Below are 23,928 nucleotides of genomic sequence, written 5' to 3' on the forward strand. Positions count from 1 at the left end.
GATGTATATTTCCTAAAAATGAGGACATTCTCCTACATCAGTGCAAACTTTTAAAATCAGGGAACTGACACTGATAAAATATTACCATCTAATCCACAGACCCATTCAAATTTTGCCAATTCTCCTAACAGCTTTCTTTATAAAGTACAAGACCTAATCTAAGATCACATGTTGTATTTAGTCATATTTCTTCTGTCTTCTTTAATCTGGAACAGTTCCTCTGTCTTTCCTTATCTTTCATGACCTTGAAAAGTTTGAAGAGTACCAGCCAATTTTTGTAGAATGTCCCACAATCATGATTTATCTGATGTTTTCTTGTGATTTACACATTTTGGGGGCAGAAGCATCGTAGGAGGGAAGTGTGCTCTCAGTGCGTCATTTCCGGAGGCACATGATTTCCATACGTCCCATTCTTGGTGCTATTAACTCTTACAATTTGCTTTAGATAGTATTCTCCAGGTTTCTCCATTGTAAGATCACTTTCTATGTGTTTTGTACCTATTAAATGATGCGTAACTAAGTAATTTGTGGAGACAATTTTGAGACTATGTAAATATCAAACATTTACCCACCAGTTTTAGCATCCTTTGACAAATCTAGCTGAATCAATTATTTCTGTAATGGCTGGCAAATGGTGATCTTACAAATTTGATATATTTTTTACATACATATCATTCTGTACAATATTTTTCCTTTCACCATAAAAGTGAGATCAACCAACTTATATCTATCTATCTATCTATCTATCTATCTATCTATCTATCTCTCTATCTATCTATCTATCTATCATCTATCTATCTACCTACCATCTATACCAGGTTCGACTCAGATTCCCGTTTCACTCAATGTCTTACAACCCATTATTATTATTATTATATGTCTTGATGATCAAATTGTCCCAGGCTTAGCCAATGAAAGCCCCTTCAAACTGGCTCCCATGTCCTTTTGACATAATTTTTTTGGACAATCTTTAATTCCTGGCACAAGGTAGTCCAGGTTCAGCTTGTTGTTTCCCTGTCCCTGCCCTCCACCCAGCCATTTCTGCACAACCTTGGTTTCTTTGAAATCAACAGAAGCTACTTGGGAGTCAAGATCTGAGTACCTTGGATGCTGTTACCAGTGTGTCACTGCTCTTTGTGCAGACAGGACTAAGGAATGTGTGCCTATATACACACACCCACACATGTCCACATGCAGCAATACCTGTTTCTATTTATGTATATTGAAAAACCATGATTCCACACCAACATTTCCAATTCCAGCTTCGTACTACAGTGTAACTTCTGGCAGTCTCCCTTTCTGTATTTGTAACTCCCATCTTCAACAGTGAGAAATCTGCTTCTCATTATCTTCAGTTCATTTATTTTATATATTTGTTCAGTACCCCTAAATAGCCAATATTCTGATCTCATAGGCTCTTCCTCGGCCCTCACCCTGATAACCAACTCTGTCCCACTGAATGCACCAACTGATTGCTCAGCCCCAACCAAAGGGAATTGGGGGGGGGTTGGATACTTTATACTATCTGTATTATTCATTAACAACATTACCTAGAAAGAAGATGGAGGAAGAAAAGCTTGAAATGCCAATAAAAAATGTTCAGATGCATCAGATATTAAACCAAATATTTTGCCTCATTTATGCTAAGCATGATATTTTCCTTGTTACACAGGGTTTGGTGCTAGTTCACACTTATATAATCTCCACCAGCATATAAATGGTAATTTAAACACATTTAAATTCATTCTAATAATTTTATAATCCAATATTATATCAGTCATGTATGACTGACAGATGGACTTACTTGGGGCAAAATCTATGATTTCAGTGTGGTAATGCTGGGTAAAGCAGAGCATCTCACTGCCTTCCAGAAATATGGAAGGACTGTCAAAGTTGCCTGCTTCCTCCTTCTCTGAAGCAAACGTACTTACACCGTAAAGCTGACACTGAAAATTGTATTCTTGTGTCTTCCCCCCCCCCCTTATAAAGGTGTTTTTCTTTCTAAGTGTGTGATGCACTTCAGAATGGGAAGCATCTCCTTAGGCCATTCCAAAATACCCTCCATGCGTCTCTCTTGTAACTGGCATTGAGGTTCTCACTTATTAAGTTATTATTGCTGAGGATGGTAGAAGATTTAAGAAGAAAAAGCATTTTCACATCTTTCCCTCCCCCTTTCTTCATTTTAGAGTGACACTAACAGGGAAACAAAGATGGGATATAGAGACTTCAGTGAATAAAGGATTATATCACACACAAGCAAATCTGTGAAGTAGATATTTTCAGGAGACCCACCTCTTCCAAATTGTAGTCCTCGTAAGCCAAAAAGCTAAAGAATATTAAAGCGATCGGATAACTGAGGGCCTCTAAGTAAATGATCACTTTATGGAAGATTTTATAAAATTCTGTTGACAAAATTTGTATTCATGTGTTCGTAGTCCTTAACAGCAGAATAATTACATGGAAGTAGTTTCATCTTACAGTGTCATGATGTCTTTTTAACTATTATTAACGATTTCAAGGAAATACAACAATGATCCCACATCCTCACATTCATTGAATATTATTTTTCTAGTCAACTCTGTTCAAATAAATTGAGTCCTCACAACAGGAATGACAGTTATTATGAGTTTGTTATTCTAAATGTTTGACTTTTCATGTTATATTTTCCCCTAATATTCTGAGAACCTCTTGGTTCTCTGAATTGGAAAATCGAGCTCTAAGAAGGTATCAATCTGCTCAAAGAAATTTGTGTAAGTAACTGTAAAGATAATGGTATAGTTTGGTCATTGTCTATTACAACATCTACAAATCATTATTTTGTTTCAGTATTCAGGTACCTAGAGGAATACATATTGAACTTTGCTAATAATCTCTCCAGAATAGATTAATTAGTATTCAAGAAAGACTTGGAGATCTTAAAACAGAGAGGGCTCCAGATTACAGATTGATTACTTGATGGCATATATACTTGAAAGGGTCAGTATAGAAATGTTCCATTAGTCAAGAAACAAGACATTTCGGATTCACAAAGACACTCTTAGGAATCAGTGGAAGAGATTATATAGAAATAGTGTCAATAACTTTTATTTCGGTTTCTTTACTTGCAATAATAATACAATGCATGAGTATACATAACTTTGTAGTGTATGGTACTTTTCACATACATTACCTCACATAAGTCTGCAAGGCCATATTTATAACAGGAAAAGTCAGAACCTTAGGTTAAATGCAAACACAGGGATTCTCAGAGTAATATGATCATTTCTGCTTGCAAATCTGGTGCAAATATAAATGTTTCCTGGGGTACAGTACATTAAACAAGGCTGTAAGTATAGCCAAAAAGAAAAAAAACCCAAAACCCGAAAAACAAAAAAAAAACCACCCAAACAAACCCTACTGATTGAATATATTCTACTCTTTTCTTTCTTTCCTTCTTTCTTTCTCTCCCTTCCTTCTTTCTCTTCCTTTTTTCTTTCTCTCCCTTCCTGCTTTCCCTTACTTCCCTCCTCTCAGTGGGATGTTTCTTTTGTTGACTTCTAATTTAGTTTCAGATACAGTGTAAAGTACATCAGACTTTTAAAAAGAGAAATCATTTTTCTTAGTAATGACAGAAGACTGAAGTTGGTTTTGGGGGGGTGTTGTTTGTTTGCTTTTTTCATTTTCTCATGAAGAAATATTTCCTCCATAACTGATCTCTTATGGTCGGCAGTTTCATTACTTTTCCCTTTCCAATGAAATTGAAAATCAGACTGAAATACAATGGAGATACTGTGCCACGGTGCCCAGGCAGCAGGTGGAGACACAGAGTGATTGAGTATTTCATGGAGTCAGCCTTGATCATCCTGGACAGTGGCTAAGCAGTCCTGGTCCAGTTAACTGGGTGAGAGAGACCTGGCGGCCACATTTCAAGGAAAAGATTCTAGAAGTTTCAAATGAGGAGTTGGTTCTATTTTTATTTCACTTAAGGATGCCTGGTGTCCTATTCCTTGTGCTATAAACAAGAGACTACAAAATTTCCCAATTAAATAGAAAATGCTCAGGCTGGCGTTATGACGCGCCAAATAATTGAGTGAGAACCCTCCTCACCATGGAACCCTGCTCATATGCACTCAATGTTTTCCCATAACCTGCTAACCACTGGGCTTTTAGGAACACTGGAGATGTTTGAATGCTTCTGTTTCTAGGCAGATGCTATCATTTTGTGTCCAAAGCTGAAGGTTAGCAGGACCATTATAAATATATATATATATATATATATATATATATATATATATATATATATCCTCTTGGGTATTTTCATTTCGTCTATGAATCGTATTTCTTTTACTGATATTAATCCTACCAGCTAAACCAGTGGTTCCAAACATTCTGGTCTCAGGACCCCCCCTTTTTTTTATTATATTATGTTAGTCACCATACAGTACATCCCTAGTTTTTGATGTAAAGTTCCATGATTCATTACTTGAGTACAACACCCAGTGCACCATGCAATACGTGCCCTCCTTAATACCCATCACCATCCTATCCCATTCCCCCACCCCCCTCCCCTCTGAAGCCCCCAGTTTGTTTCCCAGAGTCCACAGTCTCTCATGGTTCATTCCCTCTTCTGTTTACCCCCCCTTTCTTCTTCCCTTTCTTCTCCTACCGATCTTCCTACTTCTTATGTTCCATAAATGAGTGAAACCATATGATAATTGTCCTTCTCTGCTTGACTTATTTCGCTTAGCATTATCTCCTCCAGTCCCGTCCATGTTGCAGCAAATGTTGAGAAATTGTTCTTTTTGATAGCTGAGTAATATTCCATTGTATATATGGACCACATCTTCTTAATCCAGTCATCTGTTGAAGGGCATCTCGGCTCCTTCCACGATTTAGCTATTGTGGACAATGCTGCTATGAACATTGGGGTGCATAAAGCCCTTCTCTTCACTACGTGTGTATCTTTGGGGTAAATACCCAGTAGTGCAATTGCTGGATCACAGGGTAGCTCAATTTTTAACTTTTTAAGGGACCTCCACACCCCCTTTATACTCCCAAAAATGTTTGAAAACTTGAGCGAGCTTTTGTTCATGTGGGTTTTAGCTATCAATATTAGAAATTAAAACCTGCAAGTTTTAAAAGCACTTCCTAAGTGATCGCAAAGCAGCAATAAACCCATCACAGGTTAACATAAATAACACATATTTTTATCAACATGCCAATATTGTCTAAAGTAAAAATGCTTAACGAGGAAAGGGGCACTGTTATGTGCTTTTTGTTGTTGTCGTTACAGTTTTTTGCAAATCTCTGCAATGTCTGATTTAATAAAAGCCGGCCCCTTCATTCAGCCTACTGTGACATCACATGTCAGGGAGATTCTGGGACTCTCCAAGTAACCTTATGAAATACTAACAGTGACAGAGGCAAGATAATTTAAGTGTTCTGATCTTAGTGTTACGGTTTTGACCTTATGGCAACTCTGAAAGGGAGGAGCCTATTATTGGTCTCCAGACAGCCCTTTGAGAACTCCTGAGGCAAACAAACCTGAATAAAATTATGATCAAGCTAAGTACCCTGATTCAGAACTGATTCAGTTCTGGCTTATTCTAACACTGGCTCCTTATTCTCCAGAAGTTAGCTGAATTGTCACCACCTGAGAGGAGCTTTCCCTGACATTCTCTCTGAAGTGAGCATTCCCTACTCTCAATGCTCTGGAGCTTAGTACCCTGTTTTGTTTTGTTTGGTTTTCTTTATAGAACTTATACCAATTTGTGATTTTAAAACTTACCACCCCCCCTTTATATTAACCTTTCTCCCTCCCTAGACTATAAACTTCTTGGGTTTTCCTGTCTTACCTACTATTGTATCCTTCATGTCCAGGATTGTGCCTAACCCACAGCCAGTATTCTGTAATTATTTGCTGATTTAATTGATGAGTAAATTAGTGATAGTCTTGTTTTTCTCACTTTCCTTTCGGCCCTTAGTTCTTACACTGGGATGATCAGTGGACATAGGAGAATTGTAGTAAATACGTTCTCATTCATTCAAACAATGTTTCTAGAGGACCTCTTATGTGCTGGTCAAGTTGATAGGATAGAAGATGAGCAAAACATAGTACCTACCGCCAGCCATATCCCTATATAATGGGGCACACCAAGAAAGGAAATTTTAGTTGAATCCTAAATAGAAAATGTAGTTTCTGTCAGGAGAGAAGCAAGTCACAGTCTCTGAGATGAATGGAGGCCCGGCCTATTGAAGAAGCTGTGAGGAAGTCGGTATGGTGGAGTTGTTCAAATGGCAGGAGGACAGCAGAGGGGACTAGGGAGAAGCCTGAGATGTGAGGCCATAGAGGCACGGCCTGTGAGGTCCTGGTTCTATATACCTCCATGGCCTCACATCTCAGGCTTCTCCCTAGTCCCTTCTGCTGTCCTCCTGCCATTTGAACAATTCTGTCATATTGACTTCCTTGCAGTTCGTTCAATATCCCAGATACTTTTTGTGGAAATTGACAACCTGATTCTAAAATTTATATGAAGTGCGAATGGCCAAGATTAGCAAAGATACTTTTAAAGAAGGAGAAAGAGGTCTTATATAGGTATTTACTAAGACTACATTAACTAAAATAGTATTGACACAAAGATGGACAAAGAAACCACTGGGAAGGATAGAATCCAGACACAAATTCACATAACTAGGATTTATAATGAATATGCCACTTCAGTGCAATGTAGAACAGAGTTTTTTCAAAAAACAGTACTAAATCAATTTGATATCCCTATTAAAAGAATAAATGAATCTTGACCCTTAACTCACACCATATATAAAAATCAATTCCACAAGCATCACAGAAACTAAAGGAACAAGTTAAAACCATATAGTTTCTTAGAAGATACAGAAGAGTTTTTTTTTTTAATACCTTGAGTTAGGCAGTTTTCTTAAATAGAATGCAAAGAATATTAGCCATAAAAGGAAAGATTGATTAATTGGACTGCATTACAACTCCGAATCTTAATTCACTAAATGACATCATACAGACAGTGAAAAGACTAGGGAGGGGGTGCGCAAAGATAATTGCTGTTAATGTATTTCCAAAAAAGAACTCTTCCCCCTCCTCTTTCTGCCTCTGTGTCTCTTTGTGTGTGTGTATAACGTTATTATTGAACATATACATTGTGCATATATATCATATATGCATATGTTTATATATGCATATATATCATACATACGCATATGTTTATATATGTGTATATAGCATACATACGCATGTTTATATATGTGTATATATCATACATATGCATATGTTTATATATGCATATATATGTGTTTACATATATAAAATGTGTACATCAATAAGAAAAAAATAGATAACACAATATAAACGGGCAATAATTTGAAGAAGCATTTTATCAGAAAGGATCTCTACATGATCAACGAACATATGAAAAGATGTTCAACATTGTTAGGTATTTGGGAATTGCAAAGAGAGCCATACTGAGGTAACACTACACATTTGCAAGGATGACTAAGGTAAACCCAAACCAAAAACACTCCAAAATATATCAAGTGTCTTTCGTGTGTAGAGTCACGGGAACTCTCACACACTTGGAGAAATTGTAGGGCAATACCTTCTAAAAATCAAAAATGTGCTTATCGTGTAACCCAATAATTTCCCTCCTAGTTATATACCCAACAAAAACATGACACGTGTGCACCCAAACACATATGAGAATGTCCATAACAGCCTCAAACTGGGAAAAAATCCAAATGTCCATTAAAAATGAATGGATGAATAAACGCTGATATACCAGTACAATGGAATACCATAGAGCAATGAGAATGAATGACTCACAGCCACCTGCAACAATGTGGTGGATAAATCCCACAGATAAAAGATTGAGTGAAAGAAGAAAGACAGAGACAAGTCTACACCATATAACACATCTATAAGAAATAAAACTTAGGCAAACAGATCTTTTGGTAAGAGATCCCAGAGCTGCTTTGCTGTGGTTCAGGAATGGGTAAGTAATGAGGAGGAGAAAGCTATGGGGGAGACTTCTGATTTGCTGCTAATGATTTTTATCTGGGTTGTGGGGTGGTTGTGTTTCTTTGGTAAAATTCACTACAATGCATATTGCAGATTTGCACACTTTGTGGTATGTACGCTACCCTGCAAAAAAGGAGTAAAACAAAACAAATCTGTTGTTTTTTACCTAGAATGGAGGCATACATTTGGGATTCCCTCCTATACTACTGACTCGATATTTTACTCTTTGTCTCAGAAAATACTTTTACCAAATACGTAGATAGTGAATAACGTAATTAATAGCTACTTTTCTTACGACACGGTAGCTGGTACAGAAGAGAGCATTGGGATGCCAGGCTCTGTCAAAGACCAGCAGCAGACCATGAGATACTTGGCTCGGTGTGAATGGTGCTCGTCAGGCAATTTGTTGATTCTCTTGAGTATCTAATTCTGCCATTGCTTCGTGTTTAGCTGAACAACTTGGACTCATAATAGCTAATAAGAAATATATTTGTAAACATGCCAGAGGACGGGAACAGGGCAAGCAAGACTTTTGGGAGGGTTTTTAATATCCAAGGTTGATAATGGCTTGAGGCGCCTTCAAAGACGGGCTTGCAGGCAGGGAAACAGAGGGTAAGGATCAGCCCCCAAGCAGGTGGGCAGAAGCCCTCAGACAGACAAACATCCCCACCGCCAGGGAGAGACACTACAGTGGTGTGGCTCGTACCCAGAAGAAACAACGTTGAAAGGTTTGTGGTGACTTCAGGGAAGCCGAAGTGAATGGATAATCCATTCATTCCTTCAACAAATATTTATTGAGTGTCTGCCCTGGAACAAGGACTATTTTAGGCACTGTTAACGATTAAACAATCACCACATGGGGACCACATCCTCACAAGGGCTACGACCTAATGAACATGGAGGGTATGGATTCACTTAGCATTCCTATTTCCAGGAAGGCAGTTCTCGCACTAAGGAGAATATGCCTATATTTACTTTTTAAGAAGTGTAGTCTCTTATTTGTACACTCCATCTACTGCTGACTTGTACAGAACACATGGTAAGGGAGTCTTGATGGAGTCGTCCACACTCTTATCTTGTCTCTCTACAGGCAACATTACGTAACTTTGCAGGACATTTGTACAATAAGTAGTGGCCGTGAGTTATAGTACAATGCATCAGCTTATGTGTGACACATACCAGTGCCAACTGAGTGCAGGACTTGCCTTACAGCACGGAATGAATTATTCAACAATTCTGTGTTAAATGGCCATTTTCGGAATCACGCTTGTGTATTTGAGATTTTTGTATTTTACGCGGTAGACTTAATTGGCGCTTATCTTGAAATTGTAAGTGTCACTCTGACAAGCTGCCTTTAGCACAGTATGTATACTTCTGTACGGAAAATGTATTGTAGAACAACAGAAGGACTCTTTTAAACACGCGTGTACACACACATACACACACACACCTCATGCTCAGTTGTTACCATATAAGCATCTTGTGGCGATCCTGGGCACACTACATATTCCGAAATATTTTTATCACGTCCAAGGTTCCAGAGACTTTAGAAGTAAAGCATAGGCTATGGATTTTTTTCCATTACAATATAAAAAAAAGTATGTGTGTAATAGATGTGCAGAAGCAACTCCCAACCAAAAGAATCAAAAACTAGTAATATAAAGTGGTGACTGCAGGCGGGGCTTCAATCCGACAGAGCTGAGTGTAAAGCTGGACTCTGCTGTTTACTAGCTACACAGTCTTAACCAAGTGACTGGACCGTGCTCAGTTAGGCTCAGAAAGAAGCCTCAGTTTCCTTCTAGGTAAAACGGGGGTTGTGATAGCACTCACCTCACGGGGTTATTGGGAAATTTAAATGACATAAAGTAGACAGAATTCCTGTCTCATAATATGCATTAAAAAAAAAAACCCAACAATATAGGGACGCCTGGATGGTTCAGTGGTTAAGCATCTGCCTTTGGCTCAGGTCATGATCCTAAGGTCCTAGGATTGAGTCCCGCATCGGGCTCCGGGCTCAGTGGGGAGCCTGCTTCTCCCTCTGCCTAATACTCCCCCTGTTTGTGCTCTCTCTCTCTCCAGCAAATAAGTAAATAAAATCTTTAAAAAAAGAACATTTTTTAAAAAACCTATTCCTTTTTTGGAGAAACTTCGATGCCAACCCAATTTATTTTAATAATACTGTCTGCTGATTTTATGTTTCTTCTTATTTAAGGTCCAGTTATGATAACGTATTTCTAAAATGCTATAGGACATTTTCACATTTCTCCCAGGAGACGAAAATCCCTGTTGTCACAAAGGCACTCTAGCTTGTATCATCTTGGGTGTCTCTATGAGGTTTAAATGAAAAGAGAGGATATTTTGTGCCATGATATGATTTATTTAATCACCAGGTGAACCGATAAAATAGATTGAAGGAAGTGGAGGCATTGCGAACTACAGTTAATCCAAATAGACATCCCATCGATGTCTTTGGGAATCAAGCCTGGAACTTCTTAGGAGCCAATTTTCTATTTTGAAAAAAGGAACCATTCATTTCTGATTCAGGGTTCATAGTGGGGCATATATGTAAAATTTAATCAGATCCTTTTTTCTGGGGCTGGATCTAAGATGAATATTTGGGTCCTAAATGAATGGGGAAGTAGAAGTCTATTTTTAAAACGAATTCTCCTGGGGCACCTGGGTGGTGCAGTCAGTTAAACGTCTGGCTCTTGGTTTGGGCTCAGGGTCATGATCTCAGGGTCTTGAGATCGAGCCCTACGTCGGGCTCCATCCTCAGAGCACAGTCTGCTTGAGATTCTCTCTCCCTCTGCCCCTCCCGCTCATGCTCTCTAAGATAAATGAATAAATCTTTCAAAAAATGAATTCCGAATTTATGCAAATATTTCTATCTATATACTTTCTCGTCAATCTTTTCAATCTAATTCCTCTGTTTTCCTTGGTTTTTCGTTGAAATCTGGAAACATTAAAGAACCTCTTATCCAATCAAAAAAATAAGGTGGGGGTGGGCAATTCAATAACTTGCTTCTGGCTGCTTTGAGAGTATCTCTATGCCACTAAAAATACTATCATTAGGCACTCTCAGTCAATTCAGGCTGCAAAAACAAAAATACCATAGACTGGTGGTTCCAGTGACAAATATTTCTCTCTCACAGTTCTGGAGGCTGGGAGATCCAAGATCAAGGTAAGGTAAGGTAAGATGGCTCTTGAGGACCTCTTCCTGGCTTGTAGACAGCTGCTTTCCTGCTTCGTCCTCACAAAGGGGAGGAAGGGGGTGCGAGAGGATGAGGAAGGACGAGGAAGAGGAGGAGGGGAAGGAAAGGGGAGAGTCTCTTCTTATAAGGGCACTAATGTCATCATGAGGGCTCTATGCTTCTGACCTAATTATCTCCCCAAGGCCCCATCTCCAGATACATCATATTAAGTACTCCAGCTTCAACATGAATTTTGACAGGACACAAACCTGCAGTCTGTAATAGGAATATTATCACCCTAGTTGCTTTCCTCAAGTTCCCACTTTCCGATGGCAAAATAACCAAGATTTGGAGCCATCCCACCACTAACACCAGCTGAAGCAGGATAAAAAGCGGTACACTGTTCTTAGCAACACCTGCTTGGTTTCTACTGTCCAGTTGGTTGGCAAGTGGGGAAAACAGGAGACACAGATAAGTAAATTATGTTTGAAATAAAACGGACTTCCATCTGGCTACATTTTGTCAGATTTGGTATATTCTTGCTCTTGCTCTTATTCACCCAGAGTTTTCTTTGCAGTCTGAAGATTACCATTTGAAATGCTCTTTGAGTGACAGAAAGTCAACCCTGGGATCCAAAGCAGCTTTGATGTTCATCAGGGAAATGCTGGCGTGCTGAAATTCTAGTCCACCGTGTTTGCCACGGAACGTGGACAACTCCAGCTACCCGTAACCTTAGCAAAAACTCAGAGAAGAATTAAAAACAAAGCAGACGCCTTTGATAAGACAAAAAGCATTAGTATCTTACTGAAAGGCTCTCCTGGAAGATTTTTCAACCCTTCTTCCTCAAGAAATATGTAGGCATTAAATTCAGTTCTTATTTCAAACAAAACACTTATATGTCAATTGCAAGAAATATGTAGAGGGGTGCGGTTGACTTTAATATCTTACTGAACAGTGTGACAAGAATTTTTAAATGTACAAACTAACCACGGGATGACCTTTCAAAACTGAAATGCATAGGTGTGGATGACATTTTCTCACTCAGTTACTTATTTTGAAATCTAAATTAAAGCACACACAGCACCAAATTAAATATCTCCTCCTCAGAGTGAATATCCCAATTATTTATAACTAAGCAACTTAAACATCCAGTAATCAACAAACATTAACATGTAAATACTTTGTTTTAATAAGCCATAAACATTAATAAGCACATGGCTGAAATTACTTCTGCTGAAATTATTCATCTGCAACCCGAAATATCGCATAAGGGCTGGAGAGAAATAAAACTGTTAAATTTGATTCTGAAAACATTCATGTGAGTTTGCAAAAATCCTCTTTATTTTCTGGTGGATTTTCTTCAGGATTTTTTTTTTTTTCCCTCCCCCTGCTAGGAGACTTATAAAACTGAAATGTCAAGTGAGGGTTGCTTTATATCATGTTCTGTCAATCAAAGGAAGGGAGGCTTTATGCATCTGTTGCTAGTATATTGGCACTTTTTGAAGAGTGTTTCGGTGGGAGCGAGAATAAATAAAGATCCTTCAGGCACTTTCTCATTTATGGATGAGGAATCAAAGCAGTCTGAAACTTCATTTTCAGCCTGATACCCTGAAGATTGTTGGCTGATAATTCTGGATGGAACAGCTTATCTTGGCGGATTAGGGAGAACATGGCCTTCCTATTACTTCTGGCTTCAGCCTATTCAGCTGGGTAGACTTTGTCACACAGTATCTGGGCCTTTACATATGTCGCTAATCTTATCTATATCTTTTCAGCTCCTTCTGTTGGAGCTGTGGTTCCCCTGCCTAAACCTCCCATTTCTTCATTACACCATCTGTATAGGCATTAGCCTTCGCTAACGGCCTTCCTACACCAGTGCATTCAGTAATGGCAAGTTTTGCAGACGTGCTGTTTTCCCGAGCAGTTTGGGGTGGGATTTTAGCCCAAATCTTGAGACTCTCACGTCAGTTATATTCAAAAGCTCCCTGTAGTCTCCAAACAAATTCATTTTTCCCCTTTACCAAATCCGCTTAACTAAATGAAATAATCTCCACAATGTATTATCTTGGCCGTGATTAAAGAGAACGTGGACATTTCCCTCCTGGGCCTGTCTGTCTATCCAAGGCTGTCACTCCTTTCCTACAGGTGTGAGACAGTCGTTCCCCCATGAAACCGAGAGGTGAACTCCTTGTGTGTGCGACACATCAAGGGGTCACAGAGATTTCCGAATGCACACTGTCCTCACGATGTCTACAGTCTACTGGGGAAATGTGAATTCACAGCAGTAACTATGAAGCAAGGTAAAAACCATGCATATGTATTAAGTGCTTGGATGACTCATAAAGGGATACGCAAAAGGAAGAACCTAAGAAGGTTGAGTGAAGGAGGTGGCATTTAAAAACAAGGTGTGAACTGTGGCGATGCGGACCGGGGACTCTTCTAGGGTCTGTTGTCCGTTTCTTTCAGAATGAGGGATAGAAGTCAAAAGTGGTCATGGAATTTGTGTCCCAGGCCGGGAGAGATCTGTATCAAAGACTGCTCCTTGCCCATCAAATATCCATTCTTCACTTTGCTCTCAAATTAACCTCGCATTTAGCTGGGCACACTTCTCCCCTGAACACAGACCATGTCTGTCAGTCTCCCTTGCATCTGTGTGGTGACCGTATGCTTGCGTTCTGGTCAATGAGATTGCAAGTGGAAGAAACTGTCTTTAAAGGCAGAGGGTGAGCCCTTCTTCTTCCCTCCTGCCCTGCCCGTTCTTGGAATGTGGAAACCAGCAACCATTTGGAAGGTGAGGGCAAAGGCCACACCCTAAGGATAGTAGAGTGAAAAATTCAAAGAAGCCTGGGTCTCTGACAGTGGAGATACCACACCAGCCTTGTCTTGCTCATCTCCAGCCTGCTTTTATGCAGGAGAGAAGTAAACTTTTGTTTTAGGGATGCTTTTTGATTGTTTGTTTGTTTGTTTTGGTGAATCCTAGCAGTCAAGTGAATCCTAACCAATATAGTCTATACTCACTGTTAAAATCCTAGTCTTATGAGTACGTATCATATAATGATACCTGATAACGTTTCTAGTTCCCCAGCATAGCATGGAAATGTCATGATGCATCAGCCACAAAATATTTATTGGGTTCCTGCAATATTCAGGGTACTTTTCTAGACAACGAAAACAAAACGATGGGGCCTGATCCCAGCCTTATGAAACTTCGATTCTACTTATGGGGGTTAAAACATCCTTGCTAAAGGAGAATTACTCAAATACGGTTATGAAATCCAAGTGCCAAAGGAGTACGACCCACAGCATCACAGGAGTTGATAGGAGACCGAAAACACTTAAAGCTGGGGTAGGTAGGGCTGCTGGATAAAATATAGGATACCCAGTTAAAATGGAATTTCAGATTAAAAAAATAAATATTTCTCAGTATAAACATATCCCAAGTATCACATGGGACACACTTCTATTTCTAAAAAGTTATTTCCTTTTTATTCGAAATTCAAATTCCAAACTGAAACTAAAATTCTAAATTTCAATTGTCCAAAGTATTTCATGGACTATGCTGTCACTACAAGATTATTTTTCTGAAATTCAGATATAACCAGGTGTCCCATATTTTTACTTGCATAATTGGATACCCCTCAGCTACAAGCTTCTAGGATATCTTCACAGAAGAGGTGGAAAGTAAGCTGAAGGATGAGTATAATCAATGGAGAGGTAAGAATGGGGCCATGCTTTAAAAAGCCCAGGCCAGAGCATCAGAGAAACATGACCCCATTTTCTTTCAGTGTCAAATATACTCAGGAAAAAACAAAAACAAAACAAACACACACACACACACACACAATGTTAAATATTATTCTCAATATTGAGTAGAATGCAAAATTTCCATGAATTTTAATATAAAGCAGGGCTTCTCAACCTTGGCACTATTGACATTTTGGGCTGGATAATTCCTTGTTGTGGGGGACTGCCCTGTACCTTGCAGGGGGTTTAGCAGTCTCCCTGGCCTCTACGCCCTTTGAAGCATGCTGTTCCCAGTTGCAACAATCAAAAATGTTTCCAGACATTGCCAAACATCCTCTGGGGGAAGGGGGGCCAAAATGACATTGGTTGAAAACCACTGGTATATGGCATGACGCTTCCCAAACATTTTTGTGGTTGCGAAGGCTTATTTGGGGCTTTGTTTCCCTAGTATCAGTCACATATATTCATTCTCCTCATCACGAAGGTTCTTTTATGGACAAGCTTTTGATGGTGAGAGAGAGAAGCATCTGACGGCCAACTTGCGTCAGGATGTTGCTTTTCTGTCTAATTTATTAGCTCTTATTTTTCCCCTCTAACTTTCCAGATTGTAAACTCCCTGAGGCAAGCGTGAATCATCTCTCAAAGCACCTAATGCCCACCTCAGGACAGCTAGTCCATCCGTGTGAACTGAGTCGTGGAAGAAAAGTGTTTGGCTTCTGTTTGGAGAATCCCCGGAATCAATGAATGCAGGCGGCGAGGGAAGGGAGAGGCCTTTGACCTTGAGTAATATGCTAGGTGGGGCAGCGTCGTCAATATCAGCCGCGCACGGAGGGTTAATTTCAGCAGGAAGGCTTCGATCTGAAAGCAGCCTTGCAAGTGGATTCCCCAGACACGTGGGTACTTGCTGCTTGGCGTCACCCCCCCCCACCCCCCACCCCGCCGTCTGCACTTCTCATTTCCGCAAGAAGAATTCTAGGCTCTCCCCACCTGGTCAGGGGCACTGTTCCTTCTAAGCTGTGGGCCAGGGAGGCTGCACCGGCCCCAGTTAACCACCGCCTGAAGCCTTTATCTGTAATCTGCCGCCCACTCAGCTCTCCCAGCAACACAGGACCTAAACTGAAAGTAAGCTTCTAGGCCAGGGCAGCCTACTGGTAAGAAACCATCCCCGGTTTCAGCTCCAGGGCTGTGCGACCAATTTCTCCGGGGAGACAGGAGAATCCAAAAGAAGGCTGACGTTTCTAAGAAGTGTGAAAATCCATGAGGAGGGCTGCCTCGGTGGCTCAGTCGGTTAAGCGTCTGCTTTCAGCTCAGGTCAGGATCTCAGGGTCCTGGGATTGAGGCCCCTGTGGGGCTCCCTGCGGGGGTGCGGGGGGTGCGGGGGTGGGGAGTCTGCTTCTCCCTCTGCTCCTGAGCTCATGCGCACTCTCTCAAATAAATAAAATCTTAAAAAAAAAAAAAAAAAGAAAAGAAAACCCATGAGGAATGGTGAAAAAAGATAAGACTGTGTGTGTGCAGGACTGTTCTCACACACAGCAAGATACCGGTGTGATCCCTAGAGACTTTTCCTTCACACCTAGTTTATCTAAGAGCTGTTCCCGTGAAGCTGATGGACCGAATAGGCAGGAGATGTGCCTGGAAATAGTTCCTCTCGCTCAGGTGCTCCTCTTACTCTTTCCTCTTCGGCTTTGTGTCAAGTCCATCCTTTCTGTGTTGATTCCTGGTGGCATGCCCGCCCACAGCCCACAATTTGGCCATCATCTCTCTCTTTCTTAGTGCAGGCTGTGAAGATATTCTTGCTGGCCTGGGCCACTGCGGTCTTAGGGGCCTTAGCACTTGCTGTCTTAAATTCTCCAGCGACTGTGACATTGGGGGCAGGTCCTCTGTAGGTCTGGGTATAGGGCCAAGCCAAGTTCTTACCTTCCTAGAACTGCTGAGACTCAGCAAGTCAAGAACCTGGCTCTCTTTATGTCCCAGGACCACAGTAAGCATTGCTCACAATTTATCTAAACAGAGCTCCCCTAGCAACGGGTACAATTCAGTTGGAGTTGGCACTCCAGATAAAAGTCCTTTGTCATCCCTCCCTGAGGTGATGGGAAGTGGGATGGAGTGGGAAGGGTGGAAGAAGGAACCAGGAATGGGAGATGTGGGTGGAACAAGGGGCCTCAGCCCGGAGGCTGAGAGAGTGAAGCACATAGAAAACTCTAGCTGCGGAGGAAGCCAACCTCAGAAATGTGTCTGTAATGGTGGTGGGTGAATACATGTGAGAGAAAACTACAAAATGTTAGTAAAGGTAATATATATCGACATCATTACAGATGCTGATGAATTAATAAAGGGAAGGTGAACTGTGAAACACTGGCTTTGCCACATAGGATTCATAATAATTACAGCCGTGTATATGACCTGCTTACGACCTTTGTCTTTCTACCTGTGCAGCAATGACAAGTAATGAGCATCTTATCGGTGCTGTAATAGATGAACTTTGTTGTGAATTTTATTTGACGACAACATTGAACTCACACGATGCAGAAATTAGAAAAAGAGGCATTTATCATTCTCTTTCATTTGCTTAGTGACAAAGCTTTGCTTACCTTATTCACTGGGGTGTTGCCATCTGTTCAGAGAACATGGCCACAAATTCACAAGTTAGAGGAGATTATAACACTTTAGAATAGAGCTCTAGTGAAACAAAGGAACAGAAGATGGAAACCTAATTTTCTGCTGTTGGGTTTAGCCTCCAACTGTTTGTGGTAAAATACCACCCATACTGTGAGTGCACCTTCACATTTTTACTGAAATTTCTTTCAAGTTTATTCAGATTTTTCCTGGCCCTTTCTCAGGGAGGGACACTGATAACTTTCCTGGCTAACTCACGGTGATGCAAAAAGACAGGATCTAGTCTTTTCCATTCTACTGAGGATGCAACAGGACCAGAAACCGTGGGAAAGGAGCAGGCATCACTGCTGGGATGGCTTCACTGCTGCCCACAGGGAAGAGAAAGAGTTAAGGTTGTACAATTTCTATTCAAGAACATTCCATTTCTCTTCTCCCTAATTCAGACTCTTATTCCTTTACTGGGGAATTTCCTTAACTCTGTCCACAAAGCTCTGACACTTCCATTTGCTGAGTATTCTCAAAGCCTACTGAAGCATAGGCATGGGCCAGGCCGTCACGGAGGGCACCCTGATGAATAAGGTATGGTCCTGGCCCTCAGCCATCTGATGGTCGATTTAGAAAACAGAAGTCTTTACTGAAAGTTTCCATTGTCCATGGAAAGTGGGAAGATAGAGGCCCAGGTGGGAATCCAGCAATTTCATCCCACCCCAGTGGTGGCTCCGAGCTCAACTTCCCACGAGATGCTGCTTCCTTCCTTCATTGGGGCAGATCTTGTCAATGACATTTCCAAGAGTCATCGCTGTACTTCCTCCTTGCTCATGGAATCCTAGTTTTGTTTGCATCAATGTGATAAATGATTGCTAGGGATGTTTATGTCCCACCTAAATTTGTATGTCAAAGTTTAAAATCTCGATGTGATGGGCGGAGGAGCCCGATGTGGGACTCGATCCCTGGACGCCGGGATCACGCGCTGAGCCGAAGGCAGACGCTTAACGACTGCGCTACCCAGGCGCCCCTAGGGCCCTTCTAAGAAGAGACACGGAAGAGATGATTGTTCTGCTCTCCATTATGTGAGGACACAGCAAAATGAACACTGTCTGTAAACCAGGGAAGAGGCTTCTCAACAGACACTGGATCGGCTGGCCCCTTGACCTTGGACTTCCCAACCTCCTGAACTGGGAGAAATAAATTCCCACTCTTTAAGCCCCCCAGTCTATGGTACTCTGTTATAGCAGCCTGATGGCAAGTGATGATCGACATAGGCCGATAAGGACAATTGCATTTTCCTTTGCAATGCAAAGATGTGGCCATGTGGCCCTAATTTTAGCCAAGGGGTAGTCTGCTGAAGGCCTTCTGTGAAAACAGAAGTTTTAGACAAAAGAGATTAAAATAGGGGGAGTTCTTGGTGAACAATCTTCCCCTTCTTTCATGCTGGGGATATGAGGACATGATGCTTGGAGCCCCAGAAGCAATGTTAGGACTGTGAAGTATCAAGAGTAAATGTGGAAATTCAATATGCTACAAAAGGAGGAACAAAAGAATGGAAAGATGCTGAGTCCCTGATGACACTGTTAAACTTCTGAGCAGACCCTGGAATCCCTCCATTCAGACTGCTTGTTAGCTGTGCTATAAAATGGCTTGTTTTCTGACCTGCCGTTAGCTTTTTTGGTTTCTTTGCAGCCCAAAGCACTCCAAACTGACAAAGTCTTGTAATCAATCCTCTTCGCTAGTAAACCTTGGTGACATTGTGTTGTCTAGCAGACATTATCTCAACGAGTCAGCCACTTCATGATTTTTCACTGCTCTGGAGCAAGGATCTGCAAACTCTGCCCCCTGGGCCCACTGCCTGGTTTTGGATGGCCTGTGAGTTAACCATGATTTTTGCATTTTTAAACGACTGAAATAAAAATCAAAACAAGAATAATATCTTGTGATATGCAAAAATTATATAAAATTCCACTGTCAGTGCCCATAAGTAAAGTTTTACAGGAATTCGGCCATGCTCGTTGATTTACATGTTGTCCCTGGCTGCTTTCATGTAGAGGGTATTTGAGAGAAAACAGATGGGCTGAGAAGTCTAAGATATTTGCCCACTGGCCTTTGACAGAAGAAATCTGTAGACCCCCTGCTCTACTACACAAATTCCCACTCAAGTCAGTGTGATCGAGACTGTATGTTAGGTTTGTCTCTCTCCTCTCTTCTTGCCCTTGACCATGGGGTTTCCTCCACTGAAAATTGCCCTTCCTCTCTTCTCTCGGAAACCCTCACATTGATTTATTGCTCTATGGAGTTGACAAAAACACTTTTACAAATACTAGTCTGATTCTTACAAAAAATTCTCTGAGATGATGAAGCAGAGATTAGTATTATTTTATGGAGAGGGAACAGATGTCGGGTGCAGTCCAGTATCAAGGATGTTGGCACCAGACTGACGTAAGTCGAACGTTCAAAACTCCACTCAGTAGCTGTGTGACTTCGGTTAAGTCACTTAATTTCTCTGAGCCTCAGATTTTCATTTATATAATGTGGATAAAATCCTTAACTCACTCTGTGTGAAACTATTACATGGCTGGCCCAAGTTCCCAGAAGTAGAAAGAGCTAAGGCTAGAAGTTGGAATCTGGCTGATAATCTCAAGCTATGTACAAATTCCCAGTTGGCTCTGAGAAACAGCATCAGGAAGATAAATACCTGCTCAAAGATGAGTAAGAATACACCCCAGAGGGGCGCCTGGGTGGCACAGCGGTTAAGCGTCTGCCTTCGGCTCAGGGCGTGATCCCGGCGATCTGGGATCGAGCCCCACATCAGGCTCTTCTGCTATGAGCCTGCTTCTTCCTCTCCCACTCCCCCTGCTTGTGTTCCCTCTCTTGCTGGCTGTCTCTATCTCTGTCGAATAAATAAATAAAATCTTAAAAATCTTAAAAAAAAAAAAAAAAAGAATACACCCCAGAATTTCTATTTCTTAGACTGGAACTGATAGAACAGTTAAGAAGCTACTCGCTTGCCTGGAAAACTAGCACCTTAAGAAAAAGAGAGAAAGGGAGAGAGGAGAGAGAATACAGTGTTCTTTTTCAACCAAAGTATACATGCCTCACATAAATCAATCAGTGGTCCTTAGTGATTTTCAAAATGGTGTGCATACAAACCCCTCCAAGGCGTCCAACATTGCTTCTTATGTGGTTGTTCTAGTTAAAAATACAGCAAAAGAAAAGAGCTCACTCTTTCGCTGAACTCCTTGGCCCTGAGACCTCTTTCTTCTTGCCTAAACTACTTCTCTGTCAGCCGCTGGGTGTCTTCTAGCTCCTACAGCATATTTTGAAATTGCATATTTCAATCACCTATATGAGCTAACCGAAGCTGAGTAATGAGTGTCTGGAAGGTTTGCACAAGGTTATTAAAAGTTTCTTAATCTGCCACCAACTTCTCTTTTAATATTGTTTGTGGATTTCCTAAAGCACAGGAATAAATTCCCTTGACCCTCTTACTCATTAACTTGGAGAGTATGGCAGAAAATCAAAGGTACAAGGCTGTTAGGGTATTTGGTCCCTTTTAATAACCTCATGACTGTAGCACTGAAAAGATAAGGCTATCATGGCTGTTGATCAAAAAGGCAAGAAAAGGCAGCGAGAGCAACAGACACATCATTATGCAAACGGTGGTTTTAAAACCATCGCCTCTCCATTCATTTTCCTAATGGTATCCTTTAATTAAGAGGCATTTTAATAAAAAAAAATAAGATAGAGAAAATGGCAGCTTCTGAATATCTTTATCCTAGGGACTTTGAGTTGACAACCTATTAGGGGTGACAAGGGATGGATTCATCTTAAAGGGGTATGTGTGCATAGCAAACACAGAGTTTTTGCTTAGATTGTTGGTGTTACGGGAGAAAACTAGGAAAAGGTGACTTTTAAGGCAAAAGAATAGGGCTCCTTTCCACCACTTGTAAGCTGTTACTATTCAAACATTTCCTTGAGATTCCATTTTCTCATTTGTAAATGAAAAATAACACCAAAATCACAAAGAGTATCCACCTTTCCTTGAATACCAACCATGTACTTTCAATAATTCAATCATTTCAATAAGACTAAGCCACTATCCCCATTTTACAGGTGAGGAAAGTGACATGCAGGGAGGTTAGCCGTTGTGTTGGGAGTTTAGAAGGCCAGTAAGTGCTGGAGTCAAGACAAAAACTCCTGGGTCTGTCAGACAGGGCTCCGGTGAGAGTTTGGTGAGAAAAAAAAAAAAAAAAAAAAAAAAAGTGTGCCTTTTCAAACCAAAATTGCTAGCTCACAGATGCTTTTGCAGAAGCACCCTCCAGAGGGTTTTGCCTAGAACATTCAAAGAGAAGGTGGTTCAAAAGTACATTCTAAACACATTCCCATTTTGGGGAGTGAGGGAAGGGAGGTCCGTGTGTTCTTTGAAATGTGTAAGTAATAAAGAATAAATAGAACATGTCCTTTTGGTTTGTTTAGTTTTCAAATCATTCCAGTGCAATTTGCAGTAAAAACTGCTTTCATTTTTATGTGATCGAAGCAGTGCGTGATCCAATCAGGTCAACCAACCGCAACAAGCCGGAACGATGCAAACAGGCCTAAGCTCCCTGTTTACCAAAGATGTCCACGGCAGATAATAATGTGCCTGTCCCAGGATATTTAAATAAAAATAAATACAAACCAGGGATACCAGCTTGAAGAGGACTCTGACGCAGGCACGCATCTGAAATGAGCAATTGTCATCTACCGTCCTCCTTGTTTTCAATTATAATCGAGAGTAGTGGCTGAAATTCAGACTTCCTTTTCTCCTACCCTCTTCTGGAATTTCTCCGCCTTTTCCCCCAAAGGGCGGTTTTGCTGCAGAGGAACCTCATTTTCTTTGAGTCATGGAGAACTTCTGTGGCCCTTGGAGAAAATGCCTGCATATTAACAAAACTCTCTGGCTACTCACGTGTCCATTTGGGTGTCAGCAGGGCAAGGGGACTCAGCCAAAAGGTTAAGCAGGCCACCAAGAGCTCAGCTGTAAGCATTTCATTCCTTATTCACACCAAATCCATGGAACAGGGATAATGGTTGCAGTGTGTACGCTTGCCAAGGACAAACAATGCCGCCCTGTCAAGAATAAAAGTAAAAATTGACTTTTGGGAGACTGTATTATTTGGAATTTTTAATCCAACTCTTGCAAGCTGTTGCATTTTTGTATTCTCCCCCACGTCCCTTTCTAAACCATTTTAATTGATAGACAGCCCGTCATCACGGAGGTTTAGACCTAAAAAGGCATGAATGATTGCTCAGAGCCAGTGGATGGTAAAGGCCGCTAAATGCCTAGCACGTAGTAGGTCCTCAATCAAGATCATCATTATCGTTACACTTAAATCACCCTCTTCTATTTGCAATGGAGGACACAGACTGAGGTCGATAATTGACCAAGGCTAGAGACTGACAATGGCAAAAGCCACTGGGGCTTGTGTCTCTCATGTGGCCATCTCATCTCCTGCTTTGTTTTCACCTGTCAATCTTTTATTGTAAAACTGTTCTCGGTAGATGCCAGAAAAGAATCACTTTATGAATCAACTTCCTGGGAAAAATGAGTAAGAAGGCCTATCATTGATTCACATTTTCGATCACTGTAAAACCTTGCTGTAAAGGTACTCACCGGTGAGTACTCTTGAGAAGTAGGAGAAAACAGTGGTTACGGCCCCTGGGTCTGGAGTCTGATCTGATTCACAATGCCACCACTTCCTGCTAACTTTGCAACCTCCTGTAAGTTGTTGAACCTCCGTCCGTCCCTGATTCCTCTTCTGTAAAGTAGAAAAATCAAGATTATTTTATAGGGTCAGGGAGAGTATTAAATGAAATAATACAAAAAACACTTAACATAGTATCTGAAAAGTGGCAAATTGCTAATCAACTACAGATGCTAATAACATCAGTTCTGTTGTTATTTTAGTCATTATTATAGAATAGCATTTGGCGGGTTTTTCTCAGGGTTTGGTCATATAAATGCTAAGAAACAGCGTGTTTCACCTATAATCTGATTCATGGCATCAATTTACCCATGGCTATCAGAGTGTCTAGTGACCAATAGGAAATATTTTCAAATATGACCAAAGCAGTTGAACAAATAAAATTGAGGGGAATCAAGTGCATGTAGTTTGCAAAGACAATGGGCAGGGTGTATGCGTGCAGAATTAGGAGGAGTTATTTTATTTAGGGACACTGAGATGGTGAGTCCACAACTGATGTCTCTGCTACTTAAGACTCTGTATTGTAAAATTGTTTTTGTCTTTTTTTTAAAAGGTGGTGTGGTGGAATTTATTGGTTCATGTACTTGAGGAATCCAAGATTTAGGCTCAACTGGAG

This window comes from Ursus maritimus, unplaced genomic scaffold, assembly GCF_017311325.1.
Source record: "Ursus maritimus isolate PB19 unplaced genomic scaffold, ASM1731132v1 scaffold_34, whole genome shotgun sequence".
NCBI classification, from domain to species: Eukaryota; Metazoa; Chordata; class Mammalia; order Carnivora; family Ursidae; genus Ursus; species Ursus maritimus.